Source organism: Physeter macrocephalus, chromosome 16, assembly GCF_002837175.3.
Source record: "Physeter macrocephalus isolate SW-GA chromosome 16, ASM283717v5, whole genome shotgun sequence".
Classification (NCBI taxonomy): domain Eukaryota; kingdom Metazoa; phylum Chordata; class Mammalia; order Artiodactyla; family Physeteridae; genus Physeter; species Physeter macrocephalus.
The window spans coordinates 72,276,846-72,290,029 of NC_041229.1; the positions used below are offsets into that span (position 1 = coordinate 72,276,846).

General features: G+C 41.6%; 1 long non-coding RNA gene across 1 annotated transcript; it reads right to left on the reverse strand.

Annotated features, from left to right (window-relative positions):
- Positions 1–5,194: 5,194 nt before the first annotated feature.
- Positions 5,195–8,790, reverse strand: LOC129392882 (uncharacterized). The gene is made up of 3 exons (XR_008619613.1): positions 7,703–8,790; positions 7,371–7,425; positions 5,195–7,283 (listed from the first exon to the last, which is right to left on the reverse strand). It is a non-coding gene; the product is annotated as an uncharacterized lncRNA (long non-coding RNA).
- Positions 8,791–13,184: the final 4,394 nt, after the last annotated feature.

The window sequence follows — 13,184 nt, forward strand, 5'->3', positions numbered from 1 at the left end:
TTCAAGACTGTGAAATCTTTCACTAAAAAAAATTTTAAAGGCTGGGTGTCTTACAAGCTGCCTCCTAAGATGTTGTCCAGGTGTGGAGAGGAGGGGTGTAGCTGAGACCTCACGGTGGATGTGAAAATTATGTTCTTTCCAACTCTGACCTCTTAGCTTCTGGAGTGCTTGTGCTTCACCATCATTTGAGGTTGTGTCCTACAGCTTCTGTAAATTCAGGATTTTGTCTCTTTGGGCTTGGGTCAGGCTCCATAGTGCTCCCTGAGTGACTAGGCCTCATCTCAGCTCCCACTGGCAACAAAGCCTTGAGTCTCCTACATACACATCATTCCTCCAGCCTCCTGGACCAGGGCTTCCCCTCCCTCCAGCCTCTGCTGTGGCATCACCATGTTCTGCTACAGCAGGCCTGTTGGCGTCTCCACTTGCTCAGAGCCTCCCTCTGCAGGTGGGATGTAGCCAAGCCTTCGGCTGGAGGTGCTTTCCTTACAAGGTCCCATAAGAAGAATGGGGGCAAGCATTTCTCTGATGTCCTTAATTGTCATGGAGGATGGGCAACAGTGGAAGGGCGCTTGCTGTTGGGCCTGCATTTAACTGCAAGGAGCTATCTACCCACAAAGGGACCTATATAGCTCTTAGTTATGTAAGTCTCAAGAGAGCCCCAAATCTCTGACTAGCATATAACTTGGAGAAGTGAAGGTATATCATTTCAGGAGAAGTGACATGGACTCTTACTTTTGGAAATTAATGGAATAAACGTCTATTAACTAGCTCTGTTTTCCTCCTGTCTTGAATTGTCAACTTCTTAGTCCCACTGAGCACAGTGCTTAACACATGGCAAGTTCAACACATTACAACATAACAGGGCATGAATGAATGAGAAGTGTTCATCCACAATTCAGTTTCTCTCACTGGTTCAGTAAACTCCAACAAAGCACTTACTGATGATATACTGGATGTTTATCCCTGATTAAAGATGTGACAAAAGACCTGTGTTTTTTTTGTTTTTTGTTTAAATAAATTTATTTATTTTATTTATTTTTTGCTGCATTGGGTTTTTGTTGCTGCACGCAGGCTTTCTCTAGTTGCGGTGAGCTGCGGCTACTCTTCGTTGCAGCGCGTGGGCTTCTCATTGCGGTGGCTTCTCTTGTTGCGGAGCACGGGCTCTAGGTGCACGGGCTTCAGTAGTTGTGGCACGCCGGCTCAGTAGTTGTGGCTCACAGGCTCTAGAGCACAGGCCCAGTAGTTGTGGTGCATAGGCTTAGTTGCTCCGAGGCATGTGGGATCTTCCCGGACCAGGGCTCGAACCTGTGTCCCCTGCCTTGGCAGGCGGATTCTTAACCACTGCGCCACCAGGGAAGCTGAGACCTGTGTTTTATGAACATCCATTTTCTCTCACAGAAGACTAAATCCTCTGCCACTAAAATACTTCAGGGCTCAACAGCAATGTTAGCAGAAATCAACATGAGCACGTAGGGTGAGAGAACTGGTCCAGAGTGATGGTACAGGCTAAAAAGAATTGAGCTCAAATTTCAGAGCCGGAAAAGAAATAGATTTTAACCAAAGATAAGTATTTCCCAAACTCAGGATGTGGCAAATAAACTCATGGCAGCTCCTCTGTGGTACAAGTAGACACAGATAAAAATCACTAGACCAGGGCTTCCCTGGTGGCGCAGTGGTTAAGAATCCGCCTGCCAATGCAGGGGACACGGGTTCGAGCCCTGGTCTGGGAAGATCCCACATGCCGCGGAGCAACTAAGCCTGTGCGCCAAAACTACTGAGCCTGCGCTCTAGAGCCTGTGAGTCACAACTACTGGGCCCACGTGCCACAACTACTGAAGCCTGGACGCCTAGAGCCCGTGCTCTGCAACAAGAGAAGCCACCGCAATGAGTAGCCCCCGCTCGCCGCAACCAGAGAAAAGCCCGCGTGCAGCAACAAAGACCCAACACAGCAAAAAATAAAATTAATAAAATTTTTAAAAGAATCACTAGACCAACCCAATTCATCTGATGACAATCACAGCAGCTAAAAAAAACCCTTTCTGCTCCCTCTGCATTTATTTCCACGAGCAGATGCTCATGGCTTCACAGACAACCCTCTGTGTGTATCCTGCTTCCAATGCCCAGTGTTTCTGTTCTGTTTGGAATTATTTAGGCCTTTAGGCATTAGACTCTCTTCCCATACCTGCCTCCTCCCCACCGTCCAATTGCTTTCTTCTGGTCCTTTATATCCAGAATTGCAAAAGAAAATAAATATCTCAGCTCCCACTGGCTACAAACCCTTAAATCTCTTTCTCATCACTTTTCCAGATGAGAGGTTTGGAGGGGAGGCAAGAGAGGAAGAATTTTTTTTTTTCCTTTTCAATTAATTTCCATTTCTTTCAAGTCTGAGTAAACTCTGGGCACAGAGCAACCAGGATGATATGATTATGGAAACTATTAATCTCTCCATCAAAGGAGAGCCAACTCGTGGTTACGGAGCAGCTGGCACGTTCCTCCAAAGGGCTGCTGCAGCATGATCCTCCTGGTTTCCTTTGGGCTGTAAGTGCTCAGGGCACAACCTGTGGCAACTTCCTAAAAAGATAAAATAATCCTTGAGTGCTTTGTGAGTTGTTCTGGAAAACTGTGTGTTTTCCAGCAATTGCCCTAAAGAAATTGCCAAACCACATTAAAACATGTCCAAAGAGAAAAGAGAAAAATCTACTAAGATTTTCAGATCACTCAAGACTCATCCAAAAATGTGAAATTTGGATTTTTAAAGACCATTCAGATATCACTTGATGTGCGTAACAAGCAAAGGGGTGCATTTGGAGCAGGAAGTCTCCAAACTGCTTTAAATATTGAATACTATAATCATAAAAATTAAAGTAACTTCTGTAAGTTACTTAGGACACACAGGACAGGTACCTGCTTTGTCCAAATGTAGAAAGAAATTAGAGAATACAATTTGGGGACTTTGTTCCAGGGTCCACAACATCAGCAGATTCTTTTTTTTCCCCTACCAGTGGTGACAGAATAAAGGCTTCTCTGTGATGGAGAAGTTAAAGGACATAAGTTTGCTCCAGTAGAAGTGCTTGCTGACTGGCCACGTGACTGCTTGTTCCTGGGTAACACTAGTTGCATTGTGAAAAAAGCACACTCACAGGTTTACAAAACACCAGCCTTCCCAAACACAGTTCCTAGGAGAGTTAATTTCCAAAGATGCCAAATTCCTCAAATGGTATGGGGTCAGTAGGAGCCATTCAAAACAAAATTACATGATCCTACATCGACTGAGTGACTTTTATATGCACTCTCTTGAACTGTGGACTATGATAAATATAAGTTCCCCACCAACCCACACACCTTGCTTTCAACATACACTCCTTCGCAGAAGCAAAAGCCCATACTTCAGGAAGTCAAACTCCTCCAGAATACAGAAAGCCTCCTTGTCCTTTCTTCTCACTATCTCGTTGTTGGAGTTTGCATGCACAATGGGCCTGAGCAGGAAATTGTCAGTTCTATGAAGGGACTGTTCCCAAAAACGCTTCAATTTCTCATGTAATCATATAAACCCTGACTGGTAAGAGGGAAAACCCATAAAAGTAATTATAAACAGATCCCGTGATGTCAAAGGAAAAGCAGCTAGAGTTTAATAAGGCTTTCTTTTATTACAATAGACTTGACGTCATTATTTATTATTTCCAATACTAAAACACAAAGACACTTGCTACATTGTGGACTAGGATGAAAAGGACATGTGGACTTTCCTGAGTATTTTAATATCCTCTTATTGACAATAGATAGAAGATCTGAACAAGGACTGGAAACAGGAAATGATTTTAGTGATTTCATTACAGTAATAGAGAAAAGCACTTCCAATGGCAGAGATTGGCAGATGGTCTCCTAAGGCTCCAACTTCTAAACAGCCTGCAGGTCAACAAGCCCAGTATTGATACAAGCTCAGTATGTAATTAACTAGGCGTCCTAGTGAGCAGAAATGTTTTTATAAATATATGCTGTAGACTTAGCAGTGGAACACAGGAAGCTGGTGTTTAAAAGTTAATTTAAAACCATTGCACAGGAAAGGTATTTAGAGGCAGCAAGAAGCATACAGTAAGACTGCAGCTAGAGATGTTGATATGATTTGTACTTGATGTTCTAGTACCAATCACATTTGCAATGAAGTATCAAATATGGTGTATTTCACTTAATTTATCTCTAGTGAAAAATAAATGTGGTTGTAGAATTTTCAGATTTTTGAGACTTTTCAGATCTCATTCAAGAAAACCTAAAAAGTTTTGTAATATATTTTGAAATCATGAAGTGCGATGCCTCCAGCTTTGTTCTTTTTGCTCAAAATTGCTTTGGTTGGAGTCTTTTATGGTTCCATAAAAATTTTAGCATTTTTTTTCTATTTCTGTAAAAAAATATCTTTGGGATTTTGACAGGGATTGCACTGAATCTGTAGATTACTTTGGGTAGTATGGCCGATTTAACAATTTTTTTTAAATTAATTAATTTTTATTTTTGGCTGGTTGGGTCTTCCTTGCTTCACGCGAGCTTTTTCTCTAGTTGGAGTGAGTGGGGGCTACTCTTCATTGCAGTGCGCAGGCTTCTCATTGCAGTGGCTTCTCTTGTTGAGGAGCACAGCCTCTAGGTGTGCGGGCTTCAGTAGTTGTGGCACACAGGCTCAGTAGTTGTGGCTTGCGGGCTCTAGAGTGCAGGCTCGGTAGTTGTGGCGCACGGGCTTAGTTGCTCCGCGGCATGTGGGATCTTCCCAGACCAGGGCTTGAACCCGTGTCCCCTGCATTGGCAGGCAGATTCTTAACCACTGCGCCACCAGGGAAGTCCCTTAACAATATTAATTCTTACAATTCATGATCATGGATGTCTTTCCATTTGTGTCTGCCTTAATTTCTTTCGTGTTTTTTTTTTTTTTTAGTATGCGGGCCTCTCACTGTTGTGGCCTCTCCTGTTGCGGAGCACAGGCTCCGGACGCGCAGGCTCAGCGGCCATGTCTCACGGGCCCAGCCGCTCTGCGGCATGTGGGATCTTCCCGGACCGGGGCACGAACCCGTGTCCCCTGCATCGGCAGGCGGACTCCCAACCACTGCACCACCAGGGAAGCCCCGTCAGTGTTTTGTAAGTTTTTAGTGTACAAGTCTTTCACCTCCTTAGTTAAGCTTATTCTTAAGTATTTTATTCTTTTTGATGCTATTATAAGTGGGATTGTTTTAAAAACAGACATATAGACCAATGGAACAGAATAGAGAGCCCAGAAATAAACCCATACACATACAAACAGTCTTTGACAAAGGTGTCAAGAATATACCGTGGGGGAAGGATAGTCTCTTCAGTAAGTGGTATTGGGGAAAACTGGATATCCATGTGTATAAGAATGAAAATGAACCTTTCTCTTACATCATACACAAAAATTAACTCAAAATGGATAAAAACATAAATGTAAAACCTAGACTGTAAAAACTCTGAGAAGAAAACATGGAGGAAAGCTTCTTGACAGTGGTCTTAGCAATCATTTCTTAGATATGACACCAAGAGCACAGGCAAAAATAGTCAAGTGGGACTACATCAAACTAAAAATCTTCTGCACAGCAAAGGAAACAAACTAAATGAAAAGGCAACCTAGGGAATGGGAAAAAAATATTTCCAAACCATATATCTGAGAAAGAGTTAATATTCAAATACGGAAATCCTGCAACTCACTAGCAAAAAAACCCCACAAATAACCTGATTAAAAATTTGACAGGGGCTTCCCTGGTGGCGCAGTGGTTGCGCGTCCGCCTGCCGATGCAGGGGAGCCGGGTTCGCGCCCCGGTCTGGGAGGATCCCACGTGCCGCGGAGCGGCTGGGCCCGTGAGCCGTGGCCGCTGGGCCTGCGCGTCCGGAGCCTGTGCTCCGCAACGTGAGAGGCCGCGGCAGAGGGAGGCCCACATACCACAAAAAAAAAAAAAAAAATTTGACAAAGGAATTGAATAGACATTTCTCCAAAGAAGATGTACAAATGGCCGACAGGAATATGAAAAGGTACTCAACATCATTAATCATCAGGGAAATGCAAATCAAAACCAAAATGAGATATCACTTCACACTAGTTAGGGTGGCTATTATACATATACAAGTGTTGGTAACAAAAGATAAGGGTTAGTGAGGATGTGGAGAAAAAGGAACCCTTGTACACTGTTGGTGAGAATGTAAATTGGTGCAGCCACTGTGGAAAATAGTATGGAGGTTCCTCAAAAAATTAAAAATAAAACCTAGTCATACCTAGTCAGAATGCTGCACAAATGGAGAGTTTACACTGTTTGCAAACAGAAAGTGACATCTCAATAATATTGGGACAAGTCAATCAGGGTTACTGTGCTCCAGATCAGTCTTATCCTGACAAAAATGGAAAAATATCATTATTTTAAGAGAAGAGTTGGGGGGTGGGGGACGAATTAACTATTCTCTTAGCTAAGTTACTTATGCTTCAGCAATCTCACTTCTGGGTATCTAACCAAAGGAATTGAAATCAGGATCTCAAAGAGGTATCTTCACTCTCATGTTAACTGCAGCATTCTTCACAAAGCCAAGACATGGAGGCAACCTAAATGCCCACTGACAGATGAAGAAAATGTAGCATATACATACAGTGGAATACTATTCAGCCTCTAAAAAGACTGGCATACTGAGACACTGCTTACATCAACTTCATTAACATTCCATTATCCAAAGCAAAATGACTTTGCCAAGCTCAAAATCAAAGGACAGGGAAGTATACTCCATTCACCAAGAAGCCATGGCAAGAGAATGGATACATAGAGGTGAAGAGCTGAGAAAAATGATCTAATCTGCTATAAGCTGCATGACCTCCTCTGTTCTATGCAGACCAGCTTCTTCCCCTGTTACTCTGCAGAAGACTCTAGAATGCAAGCTCCATTTGGCAAGATTCTTGTCTTTGTCCACTACAATATTTCCAGTATGCAAATCCTGTCTGTTCAGTTGGCTGCTGTCTTCCTATTATTTAGAACAATACTTTGTACACAGTAGAAAATAAACAGGACTGGCTGCCCCCAAATAGGGTCTTCGGCCTTGCAAGTCACATGATCTTTAGAGTCCAATGTTCCTGAACCAGTGTGATTTGCCCAGCTTGGATCAGGAATCAACCATACACTGTAACCGGACGAAAAATGTAGGCAGGTCAGAGACAATTTTCAGAGAAGGGGGCATGGATAAGCAGATATCCCAGATGTCTACCCCACAGGATACATATGATGACCCTTCATGATCTGGTCCGTGTCTACCTACAGGATGCAAGTATAATACAGTAGTTAAAAGAAAATGCTTTAGGGTCAAGTAGCCTGGATTCAAACCCTTGGTCAACTACTTACTGTCTATATAACTTTGGCCAAGTTACTTAGTCACTCTGAGTCTTCATTTCCCTATCTGTAAAATGGAAACAATTACCTTTTGAGATCGTTTCAGAGTTAAATAAGAAAATATATGTAAAGATCTTTACAGAGTGCCTGGCACACAGTAAACTCTCAATAAATGGTGGCTACTTCTACCAAGCATGTAGGTCTGGTGTCTACTACATTGTTCTGTATCCTCATACAAACTTTGTATCACATTCATTTTAATTTCCACTTTAGTTGACTATATTAGGAGTGCACACTTAGCACAAAATAGACAATCCACAGGCTGGTCAGTGACCCACAACTACCTGATGTACAGATCCTCTCCCTTTCAGGTCTGGTTTCAGTGTGGCATGGCCCCTTCCCAGAACTTTGTTTCTTGCCAGGGCCCTGAAGCATGAAAAATTAGAGTAAAATGAGAATGGCCTACTCCATGATGCTGCCAAATTATGTTCAGTCTTTTTTTTGGCCGCGCGGTGCGGATTGCAGGATCTTATTTCCCTGACCAGGGATCTGGGCCACAGCAGTGAAAGCACCAAGTCCTGACCACTGGACCACCAGGGAATTCCCAAAATTAGGTTAAGTCTTGCAGACCTAGACTTCTAAGGAAAACACAGCTGTTAAAAAAGGTCAGTCACATGGGCACAATAATTATGATATTAGGAGTAGCCTAATAAAATCTTTGGCTTTGAAAACTAACTAGAAACCCATGGAGGCGCTTCAGCTTTTATATTATAGATGCTCCCTGAGTTGCACAAAATTTGATTTATGCAAGTTTGATTTTATGCATATTAACCTAGAGTACATCATAATATTTTAGCAACACAGGCTTTGAATTCTACACAGAGATACAGAGCAGTCTGGCTGACGAACAAAAACCATGAGGTAGAATGGAAGGCTGGAAACATCCACCACAAGGTCTCCTCTTGCTTCTAGTCTTAATCTGATATCTTGGGTTGCTGCTTTAGGTCTGGCCTGGCCCTCAGGACTACACTGACCCAGTCTCTTGTAGGCTTGACTAGCCCAATGAATAAGCACTTGACATAGGGAGTGTCTAATAATCTGTCCATCTCTAAAATTCTATGACTCTGCTTCTCTCTCTTAGTCTCCTCTACCCACAAAATATACCATTAAAGATCACCAATAAGAACTTTTGTTAGTGGAACTTCCCTGGTGGCGCAGTGGTTAAGAATCCACCTGCCAATGGAGGGGACACAGGTTCGAGCCCTGGTCTGGGAAGATCCCACATGCCACGGAGCTACTAAGCCCATGCACCACAACTACTAAGGCTGCACTCTAGAGCCCATGTTCCACAACGAGAGAAGCCACCATAATGAGAGTACCTCGCACCACAATGAAAAGTAGCCCCCACTCAACACAAAGAGAGGGCTAGACTAGAGAAAGCCTGTGCACAGTAACGAAGACCCAACACAGCCATAAATAAATAAATAAATAAATATTTTTTAAAAAGAACGTTTGTTAGTAAAAGTACCCCACTGTGGTGCTAAAATGTATATGACCTCAGTTCCTAACTGGTTAATAGTCACTCACATTCCTCATGATAAAAGTCTCATTGTCGGGGCTTCCCTGGTGGCACAGTGGTTGAGAGTCTGCCTGCCGGTGCAGGGGACACGGGTTCGAGCCCTGGACTGGGAGGATCCCACATGCCGCGGAGCAACTGGGCCCGTGAGCCACAACTACTGAGCCTGTGCGTCTGGAGCCTGTGCTCCGCAACAAGAGAGGCCGCGACAGTGAGAGGCCCGCACACCGCAATGAAGAGTGGCCCCGTCTCGCCACAACTAGAGAAAGCCCTCGCACAGAAACGAAGACCCAACACAGCCAAAAATAAATAAATAAATAAATTTTTTTAAAAAAACAACTCACTCACTTTAAAAAAAAAAAAAAGTCTCATTGTCAAGTCAGTTAAAACAGTGAAGATAATAATTTTTACATAATTGGTTATGTACTGATGATAATCTTGTCTATCAAGTATTTGTGTTGGTTTCAACTGTGCTGAATTCAATAGTATTTAATGCTAATACAATAGTGTAAGTTTTATTTAGACATAAAAGAAACAAGCATCATTTGTAATTAAATTCAGGTTTAAAATTATGTGTATGATTTACTTGCTTTTAAAAAACATTAATAGGAAACCTCAAACATATACAAACATAGAGAGAATAGTATAACGGATCCCCATGCCATCATAACCCAGATTCAGCAATTCCAATTCATGGCCAATCTTGTTTCATCTACTCCCTTAACCCACTTCCTTCCCCTCGCCCCAGACTACTTTGAAGAAAATTCAAGTCATCATACCACTTCACTATATATAACTTTTAATAATGGTTCTCAGATTAAATCTCATCCCAGCAACAAAAAGAAAAATACTGATATGGACTAATTCAAGAGGGGTGTTTACCTATTTTTTCCTTCTTAAAACTTTTGCCAGGAGCAGAGAAGAGGAGTTGCAAAGTGGTAAAACGACAACATATTCTCAAGGAGAATACAGAGATGAGTTCTAAATTAATATAGATCTATTTTTTTCTAAAAAAGGCTACTGATGAGCTTTTAAAAAAATACTATTTAGGGGTTTCCCTGGTGGCGCAGTGGTTGCGCGTCCACCTGCCGATGCAGGGGAACCGAGTTCGCGTCCGGTCTGGGAGGATCCCACGTGCCGCGGAGCGGCTGGGCCCGTGAGCCATGGCCGCTGGGCCTGCACGTCCGGAGCCTGTGCTCCGCAACGGGAGAGGCCACAACAAAGGGAGGCCCGCATACCACAAAAAAAAAAAAAAAAAAAATACTATTTAAAACAAACAAGATAATCTATAATCCCAATATTCCTTTTCTTCAATTTATTCAAATTCACAGTTAATTGTCAGAACCAGCATCACTATAGCCCAGTCCTGCAGAATAGAAAACGCTGTTCAACAGTTCATGCACTTAAGATTTTCTGAACCCTAAACAGAGGTTGCTTCTTAATGTCTATGGTTGGTTTCTACATATGCTTCATGTAAGAAGTATGCAAGAGAGATGGTTTTCAAACTTTTTTCCACTTACATGCCGAAGTTATTCAGGGGAACTAATTCAAAGCAAGGCAAGAGAAATGTTCGAGAGAGCGTGGAAAAAGTCTTTTGATCTTGCAAGTTGGATCAGCCAAGAGAACAATTTAGCTATATCCCATTAACTGCAGGGAATTTTAAAAAAGGCAGAGAGAAAACATATCTTCTGTGTCTGTCTTAAGTGGTTTAAATACCTCAAAAATCAAACTCAAATTTAATTAGAAATAGAATGACACATTTAACAAATGCTCACTGAAGTTCCTCTTGTAATTTCTTCCCTCCTCTGCAAAAAAGTATGGGGGAAGAATGAGTTTCAATTTCATTTGTATATAGAATTCCAAATTTCATATTTATGCTTCTGGAGAAAGCACCATTTTAAAATATCACTGTAACTGATGCAAGCAGTAAAATTTTTTGGTAAATTCTTCAAACTGTGTAACATTAAAAAAATTTTAACACTGCTCACTTTTTAAAAAAAACTATTTATTATAATTCATAGATTTAGGAAGCTTTCAAACATATCAAAGTACTATGAAAATATGTACCACCTCATAATGTTACAATAGCAAGAAGTAACAAGTAAATAAGGCAGGTTCAAGACAGAAATGGGAAGTAGAAAATAACCTGGACATCCCTAGCCTCCCATGATGTACCCTTTTTCTCCCTCTGTAACTTACCCACTCTGCAGGCACTCTTGCTCAGAAACTCAAGATCCTTGTGCTCCCCCTTTTAAAATGTGCTCTCAGGAAAACAGAACGTGAAGTTATGCACTGAGGTAAACATGACAATAACTTGGAGTGTTACTCTTATGGGGTTATTTGCATCTTAACCTTAAGCTTCAAGAGATAACAAGAGTGGAATTTTCAGCACTGGCTAGCAGGTAGGAGTGATTTCATCGGTGCCTTTGAAAGCTCACATTAAAGTCACGCTCAACCTGTGGATGAGGTCATCACCAAAGACATACAAATACACGTAAAGTAAACCTACCAATTAGAGTTTAATCGGTACGATTTTAATTTTATAATTCAATTCTTTTCAGCAGGGATACTTTCAACAATAAAACTATCCACAAACTGGAAATTATATTGATATATCTCTTATAAATAACACAGGACACCCCTGTGTTTTATGAGCAAAAGTCACTCAAGGAAAGAATACAAAGTGTGAGGCAAGACCAATGCTTTAAAGCCTAAAAGATTCTGCAATAAACTGAAAAGAGGCTATACCAGAAGAGAGGTTTAAAAAGCTGGCTTTTTCATTCATAACTGATATTTTCTGAAAATCTATTAAAAGTCCACTTTCAGTAACTGAAATAATACAAACTGGGTGCTTCCTATAAGTGTACCTGGTTGATTCTCTGAATATATTTCATTAAGAAGCACTATAAAGAATGATAGGGCTTCCCTGGTGGCGCAGTGGTTGCGCGTCCGCCTGCCGATGCAGGGGAACCGGGTTCGCGCCCCGGTCTGGGAGGATCCCACGTGCCGCGGAGCGGCTGGGCCCGTGAGCCATGGCCACTGAGCCTGCGCGTCCGGAGCCTGTGCTCCGCAACGGAAGAGGCCACAACAGAGGGAGGCCCGCATACCACAGAAAAAAAAAAAAAAAAAAAAAAAAAAAAAAAAAGAATGATAAAGTATGAGAGGGAAATCACGTATAGCACAGTTTATAAACAATCAGAAGTTATGAAACTCCCTCAATCTTAATTTTAAAAATCTGAAGTCACTCAAGCAAATCACTTTCTGAAATTAAACCACTGTTATTCTATCTTCTCTGAAGATAGAGAATTTTGCTAACGTGCTTTTATCATAATGTTAGCATTTCCATCTTTATACATAAAACATTGGAAAAAAACCACTGAACTATAACAAAGCTAAACTAGTAATTGCTTTTAATTGTTACTAACAACCTAGCATGGAGTCAATACAAGTAAAATGGATAGACAGGTTTGCATATTGTGGCAAACACCATGGATTGGGTTCACTCAAAAGCCATTCATATCTCCCTTCTCTCTTGCCTTTCTCTCCTGTAGAGGCTAGAAAGAAAAAAGTACTTGATTTCAAATACCTGCAGTTAGGAATGGCTATGCGACACGGTTCTGGCCAGGGAGGGCTGTCCTTTCCAAATAAAAAGGTAAAGACTTGCTAGAAGAAAGCCCCTTTGCCTCTTTCTCCCTTTTCCTCCCTGAATATGGAAGAAAGGACCAGAGATATTATAGTCCCCTTAACCACAAGACAATAAAAATGAACACAAATGTCTACCTGGCAGACCACATAGAGGTGAAAGGAGTCAGGGTCCCTGAGCCACCTTATCAGGGCTGGACTGCCCACCTCTGGACTTCTTATTGCATAAAATACATACAAGTTATCAGATTAAGCTACTACTATAGTAGGGTTTTCTACTACTGCAGGTGAATGTACTTGTAGTGGATATGCATACAAAATTCTGAGTAAAAATCAAATTAAGAGTTACAAAGAAAATCCTCACCGACCCCTCAAATATTCAAAAAAGAACCTCAATGATAAGCTTGTATTTTGTCTTCTTTACGTGAAGAAGACAAAAGACTGCACAACCAATACAAAAAAGAAGGGGAGGGGGGAGATGATGTTTGATGGTAATGAAACTAGATTCCAATGCCAAACAAAAATGAGATAAGGCTGGAGGAGAAGGGCATGAGTATAATACCAAACAATTACGGTCTAATATTTCCTGTTTGTCAATTTCAACTGTC